Consider the following 8,448-nt stretch of genomic DNA (forward strand, 5'->3'; position numbering starts at 1 on the left):
TAGACACATCAGGAAATGTAAAATAAATAGGTACAATTAATTTTAATAACACATTTCATTTTATCTAAGATACTAAAAATATTTTACCACTTGATTCATATTAAAAATATTTATGATATATTTACCTTTGATACTTTTATTAAAATATAATATATATTAACATGTGCAGTACATCTTAATTTGGAATAGTCATATTTCAAGTACCCAACAGTGGACGACCACACTTCTGGAACATTTAATAATATAAGAGAAACTCAAGATCTCAAATAGAGATACAACAAATGTGAAAAATTAAGACATTACCATTCTCTATCAAATAGATATAGTTAAAATACATAATAAATGGAAAATGTGAGAGCACAACTCTAATGAACTAGTTGGCTGAATAAAACTTATCTATGCCATGACTGGTTTTACTCATTGGTTAGACCATCAGCCTGCAGACCGAAGATTCAGATTTGATCCCTGGTCAAGGGCATATACGTAGGTTGCAGGTTCCCTAGCCCCACCCTGGTGGAGCCACATGCAGGAGGCAACCAATCAATGTGTCTCTCTCACAAAGATGTTTCTCTCTCTTTCTCTGCACCCCCCCACCCTCCCTCCCACTCTCTAGAAATCAATGGAAAAAAATATCCTCAGGTGAAGATTGAAAAAATAAAAAGTATATTCTAGACATATACCATATGTACTAATCAGGTTGTATTTGAGGCTCACCTGCATTAGAATCACTAGGCTATTTCTTGGTAAGCTCCAAATTCTTGGCTTACACTTCAGAATTATGTTTTTCAGAATTTCTGGAGTTGGAGACTAAGAATCTATGTATATAACTGTTCTTTGTGTAATTTTTATGCATGTAAATATTTGAAATATATGACTGTATGTTATATACTAAACAGAACTTAGTAATACCCTAATAATTAACAAGGAGAATTGCTTCACTTTGTCAAACTAATTCATAAATCATATGAGACACAAGTGTTGTCTGAAGATACATCCTATGTTATTCTCAGGCTGGCAGATCCAGATTCATTTGTTTGGTAGACATCAATTAGCCATTCATTCTAAAGCAAATCTAAGAAAAATTAATAAATTATTAATTCACTCGAGACTAAATCTAAGAAATAAAAGATAAGAATAAAATATAAAGAAATAAGGATTATAGAATAAGAATCAATAAGATAAATAAAAATCATTAACAATTTTAAGAAAGATGTAATAAGCAAGTTTAATGGAGCATGATCTTTCTAGGTTTGGGGGATACATAAATATTTTCTTCTCTTTTATTATAAAAAATAAAAGACAAACAACTAATCACATAAAATTTGCTATAATGCAGGCTACAGGAGAGATAGAAATGTGACAGACACAGGACACTGTATATAGAGTGATCATAGAAGTTCTTGAAAAGAAACTTGAGCAAAGATCTAAATGAGAAAATGAAGTGAAATCTTGAATATAGAAGCTTATTAGGCAGAGGAAGGGGGTATTGAGTGGTCCTGGGCTTGTCATATTCAGAGAAAGGAATAATGTTGGTAAGCTTTCATAGATCAAGTCAGAAGGAGAATGGTAAGAGTTTATATATAATAACCAGGAGCCAGATCATTTTGATTCTTACAGTATTACAGGGGTTTGGAATTTTATTACATATGTGATAAAAAGCACATACAGCATTTAGCATAGGAAAGAAACAAAATAATTTATGTTGTTAAAAAGTCACTCTGCTCTGTGGATAAATGACTAGAAGAGGGCAAGAGTGGAAGCAAAGAGATTGCTTAGAAGAATATTATAGATGTTCAGTGACCTATTTTGAGACTTGTGCTGGGTCATAGAGAGGTCATAAGGAATTGCCCAATTTTGGCTATATTTTAAGAACTCATGGGACTAGTTAATGAAATCAGATATAGGCTATGAGAGAAACAAGAAGTAAATTTGACTCCAAGATTGTTGGTCTGGTTTTTGGATAAGTGGATGCATGACATTTCTATTAACTGTAGGACACATTTTTACAACCTTAGTGGCTTAAAACAACACCCATTCACAGTTTCTGTGGATAAGGAGTCTGGGTTCCACTTAGCTGGGTCATTTGCTCAAGGTCTCACCACGTGGAAATTGAGATATCACACGGGGCAGCAATATCATTTGAGGCTTGGAGATCCCTTCTCAGCTCACTCCGTTTTGGCTGAATTCAGTTTCTTGTGGTTGTCCAACCAAGATGCCCAGTTTCTGACTGCTGGCCAGGTACCATTCTCAATTCTAGAGGCCAATCTTGAGTCTTTGTCATGTAGCTCTCTCTACAGCATGGTATTTTGACCCTTCAAGGCCAGCAGGAGAATCTTGCTGCTGCTGTTTCTTATCTGTTTTAATAGTTTATCCAATTGGATCAGGACCACTCAGGATATTATTCCTTTCGATTAGCTCAAAGTCAACTGATTAGAGACTAATCAAATGTTTGGAGGTTGGGACAAAGAGGAGAAGGCAATAAATGACACTACTAGTAAAAGCGAATAGCCTAAGAGAAGGAAAACAAGGAAAGTGTGGTATCCTGGAAAGAAATTAACGCAATAGTGTCAGCAAATAATTGATTATGTGTAATGCAATTTAGAAGTTAAGTAAGATGTGGACTAATAATTGATGATTGCACTTAACAATACGGATGTCAATGAGAGACAGACCAGTAAGCCAGGACAAGCGAAATAAGAAAACTGAGAACAGATAGTACAACAGCAGTTTGAAGCCATCTAGAAAATCAAGATGCCAAGCAGTTTCAGCCATCTAATAAATCCTATCTTTCCTAAACCAGGGACATTTAAGGGTAAATGGTTTGCCCTTTTCCTCTGCAACCAGAAGGTAAATAGCTTAAATCACCTTACTCAGGAAGACAGATAACAGGAATTCAATTAGTGCTATTTGCCAATCACACCCAAGAACAAATAAAGAGAATAAATCTCATTTTGGTACATCAGCATAAGTCTGATGAATATTCTATTGAGATTTTCCCGTAAGACTTCCTCTAAGATTATAGCCCTGAGAAAGAGATACTAGTAAAGCCTCAAGACAAAGAACACAGCCCGTGTTCTCCCTCTGGGGAGCAGCCCTGGCCATGGCCTTTCCCTTCTCCTTCCTCCACAGGCATGCATTGCCTCTCAGGAGACTTGCAACCTGGGGAGCAATTGACAGCAGCAGCTCGTCCCAGGCTACTCCCTGGACCTAATTCCAAGGTCCCCTTTTCTCTGACTTCTCAGAGAACTAAGGCAGCCCAGCCGAGGCTCTCCTGTTGCTTCTTCTATGCTAAGCCCTTTCTTGTGTTACTGTCCCGCTTCAGTAAATGTTCCTTAGAGTCACCTAGACTCATGTTGTGAAATTTTTCCTGCACAAAGTCAAGAACCCACATACTACTAGCTGGCGCTAGGCAGACCCACCAAGGGTCAGATCCCCTTTCTGGTAAAAAATGTTGCACTTGAGAAGATACAGTGGTGTGATGAGGATGGATGTACAAGTGTGGCATGATTTGGAGAGAATGGGAATTGAGGAAAGACTATATGGTGACTGGTAGTATAGTCAACTTTTCAAAACAGCTTTACCATAAGGGATAAAGGAAATGGGGCTGTAGGTAGAGAGGGATATGCATATGAAAAGGCTTTAATTTTTAATATGGGGGTTAATCTCTGCTAATAAAATGATCCTGAAGAGAAAGGAAATTGCAAGATGCTATAGAGAGGAAAACAGCTCTTGAAGCAAAGTTCTTGTTGTGAACAGGAAAACAATATAATAGAACGTAGCGCAGAAGTAAAAGGTTTGCCCTTAGAAGCCCACATAGTTCATCTGCAGTGAGGAGAAAATCGGTCTGTGGCTAGATACAAAGTAGTTAATAGATTTGGTGGTGGGGATAAGGATTAGCTTCCTTAATTGCTCCTATTTCTCAGGGAAATAAGAACATTGGGAGTACAGAAAGGTAGATAAAGTTTTAAATAAAGAAAATATAAACTATTTCTCTGTGAGTGGGAGATTGAATTGACCAACTAAATCTCAGAAAACCCAGTTGAGACTTGTTGCACTAATAAGCTCATTGCATTTTCTTCTCTCTAACCAAGTCCAGCTGTTCACACCATATCTTATTGGACTCTTTATGATTAAAAAGGGAAATTTCTATCTTAACACAAGGAAATGTTACAACAACCAGTGGTATTTTAATTAAGACAGAGTGGATACAGATGAGATATGTTAAAGTGAAGTGTTTCAGGTCATACCAATATACATTTCAGGTTTTTCTAAATGCAGAATATACAAATGAAATATTTGACAATTTGAAAACTTATTTGAACTCTCATCCAAATTAAGAATAGCAAAAAGAGTCAGTGTAAGAAAGGAAGAAATGCTTTGGAAATGGCATTTCTCAGAAAAATGCCTTTGTATGAAGTGATTGTTAAGCCACTTCCAATAAAAGTGCTCCTGAAGAGATAGTGTCAAATATAAACATCTATAGACCCTGATATATCATATAACCCAGCAATTTCTCTTCTAGGTATCTACTAAAACAATTGAAAACACTTGTTTATAAAGATATATGTACTCCTATGTTCATTGCATGATTATTTACTACTAGAGGCACCAGTGGAGTCCCTCGGCCTGGCCTGCAGGATCACAGGTTCTTTGACATCCCTTGTGGGATCACAGATAGTGAGAGGATGCAGGCCAGGATGAGGGACTCCACTGGTGCACGATCAGGGCTGGGGAGGGACACAGGAGTTTGGCCAGCCGGGGAGGGACTGTGGGAGAGCTCCAGGGCAAGTCTGGCCCATCTCATTCAGTACTGATTGACCGGACCCCAGCAGCAAGCTATCTTATTGGTCGGATTGTCTGCTCCCTAGTGGTCAGTGCACATGATAGTGAGCAGTTGAGCGGCCTTAGCATATCATTAGCATATTACACTTTGATTGGTTGAACGGCCAACCAGTCGACCAGACACTTAGCATATTAGGCTTTTATTATATAGGATAGCCAAGTCAAGGAAACAATCCAAGTGTCCTTCAACAATGATTGGATAAAGAATATGTTCTACATATATACAATGAAATACTACTCAAACATTAAAAAGATGAAATATTGCTATTTGTGACAACACGGATGGATCTTGAAAGTATTATTCTAAGTAGAATTAGATAGAAATAGACAAAAACCATATGATTTTACTCATGTGAGATATAAAACAAAAAGCAATAAATGAACAAAAAAACAAACTCACACACAAACAATAAATAGTATAGTGGTTACCATCAGTCATCTTGGATTAAGGGCTCATTCTACTGACCTCATTTTAACTTGATTACATTTGCAAAGACTCTATTCCAAATAAGTCACATTCACAGGTATGGAGATTAAAGCTGCAGTGCACCTTTGTGGGGAACAGAACTCAATCCATAACAAACACCAAGACCTCTTATACATTAACTAGAGGCCCAGTGCATGAAAATTCATGCACTGGAGGGGGGTTCCCTCAGCCCAGCCTGCCTCCTCGCACAGTCTGGGAACCCTCAGGGGCAGGAGGAAACCCCGCAATCAGGGGAAGGCAACACCCCATCACACCTCTGCTGCTGCCACTGCCGGCAGCACAAGCCTTGGCCGGCTCTGGTTACCTGAGCTTTGGACGGCCATGGGCAGCTGGGAAGCCACCACCTGAGGCTTGCCTGTGCCTAGGGCTGGCCCTGGGCAGCTGGAGGGTTGAGAAGACTGGGGGACTTGGGAGGCAGGCGCCCCAGTGGGGTTGAGGGGACTGGGCAGCACCATCTTGTGGCTATGGGCACCGCCATCTTTGTGAGGGTGTGAGGGTCAATTAGCATATTCCCTCGTTATTAGATAGGATTCTGTGTTGTTGTTTTAAATCATCACTCAAGGTAAACCATATGCAGAGAGGATTATAGCTTCAAGTACCCTGAGTGTTATGACAAAAAAATGTCTATTTTGTTTCCCAGATCATTTTATTAGATAAGAGTGATAAGTGTCTTTGTTCAATTTCCTTGTTTTGTTTATGTTACTTGCGCAACATCTCTATTTCTTCAAGTCAGAATATTATGAAAACCCATTTTTCTTTATGAGAAAATATGAATTATCTTTCAGAATATAGATGTTTCAGAAAAACATCCAAGTTTCATTTTTCCTCTTCTTGTTATATAAATATATTAAATTTAATGAAACAGTATTAAAAAAAGAAAAAATGCAATAAAAGAAGCCAGTGTTTGTCACTCAGGAGGAAAATTATGAACATGATAGCTTGGTAAAATCTTAGAAAATATTTGGGTGTTAAATTTAATAAAAGAGCTATAAATATGTCAGCACGAACTATACGTGTCCCATACAATAATATTTTGTAAGAAAATGACTCAAAATCCATCTCTATTTTTATCACAGTAAATATGGAACTAAATTCTGCTTATACAGTAGGCACAAAATGTGCTTAGTTTCTTCAGTGTGTGACAAATTATATACCATAGCAATAATAGTATTTGGGTTTTAAATAAGGAATCAAATTTCTTAGCATATAATTAGAGATTAGCATGTTCCCATAAAACCTAAAGTTAAGTTAGTATTAGATAAGTAAGGTTCAAACTATGCATTCTATTTATAAATTATATATAATTTGAACTTAGAAAACTGAAAATTGCCTGTCTTCTGGCTTTTACTGATATGATCCAAGATTTAATACTCTTATCATTCTGTACTGACATTTAGACCACTGGATTCCAAAACATGGAATGATAAAGCTATTTTTGCCTTGTTCTTTCAATTTGAGATATGATCATTCTGCTGAACTTTACATTTATGATCCAAGTTAAAACCTTAAATCTACTGTTATCATAGGAAAAAAAGCTTGATGGCTTAATGGATAAAAGTTCTGACCTTTTCAGGTCTAAGTTTTGAGCACTAACCTCTGGTGAAGAGTAATCCACATCTCAAACACAAATAAACAGTTCTATTCAGTCAGCTTGGTGTCAAAGAAAACTCCAGGGAATAGACTGGATCTATGTTTTCCATATCTTCACCTATGGACTTTTATGCCTTAGATTGAAAGGGGATCAACCAAAACAATAAAACTAAACAGACTTTCATTAAGCAGGAAAATTTTGTGTTAGAAAAGAATTATTTTCCCCAGAAATAAAGTCAATATTTTTAGCTATTCAAAATAAATCTTAGCCTAATTTTAATAAGAGAATATAAAATTTTAAGTAGCTTAATATATAAACTAGCATTGTTATTTTTTATGTATATTTTTATTGATTTCAGAGAGGATGGGAGAGGAAGAGTTAGAAGCATCAATGATTAGAGAGAATCAATGATTGGCCGCCCCCTGCATGACCGGGAATCAAACCCTGATCTCCTGGTTCATGGGTCATTGCCCAATTACTGAACCACACTGGCTGGGCTATAAACTAAAATTTTTAGTTGTAATGAGATGTCAATAGCATAGTTAAGCAGTTAAGCCATTTAAAATAAAACAATTCCTTATCCTCTATCCATTGGCCTCTCCCAGTGGTCAATTCTGTTATATTAAAATATTCAAAACTCTAAAATAAAAATCTGCATATTTGAGTCAATCTTAAAGTGAAGCTGATCACACATCTCACGTCTTAGTCCTACAAACCCCATCTGGATCACACATAGACTCCTGAACTCATTTCAACTAAATCAGATCCACTACTTTTTCTGACTCCTCTTTTCCCTCTATTACATAAGCCAATTTGCTCAAAAATGCAAACCATGGATTTATTTTTTGTTTATATTCACCTCATCCCCTTATATGGTCATCTGACAGAGGATCAAAACTTTTCTATTTTTCTTTACTTAAAACTTTAATTCATAAAGTAGTTTTCAGTTCACAGCAAAATTGAGGGGAACATTCAGATATTTCCCAAGTATCCTCTGCTCTTAAGCATGCATAGCCTCCCCTTTAATTAGCCCCCCCACTCTGCTCTGTCTAGTCACCAATGATCTTTTGATTATCTCCTTAGTATTTTTACAAAATGTCATAGAGTTGAAATCACATAGAATTTATATTTTTTCAGATTGGCTTATTTAATTTAATAATATGCATGTAAGTTTCCTACATGTCTTTTCATGACTTGATTACTCATTCTTTTTAAGGCTGACTAACATTTTATTTTCTGGCTGTAGAACAGTTTACACATTCATATACTAAAGGACATCTTTGTTGCTTCCAAGGTTTGGTGATAATGAATAAAAACGCTCTTAGCGTCCATGTGCAGGTTTTGAGTAGACATAAGTTCTCAACTCCTTTGAGTAAATACAAAAGTGTAATCACTCAATCACCCTGGATAGGTATGTTTTGTTGTATAATAAATTATCAAGCTGTCTTCCAAAGTGTCTGTACCATTTTGCATTCCCACCAGCAATGAATGAGAGTCCCTGTGGTTCCAATCCTCTTCAGTATTTAGT

Source organism: Myotis davidii, unplaced genomic scaffold (assembly GCF_000327345.1).
Source record: "Myotis davidii unplaced genomic scaffold, ASM32734v1 scaffold108, whole genome shotgun sequence".
NCBI lineage: Eukaryota > Metazoa > Chordata > Mammalia > Chiroptera > Vespertilionidae > Myotis > Myotis davidii.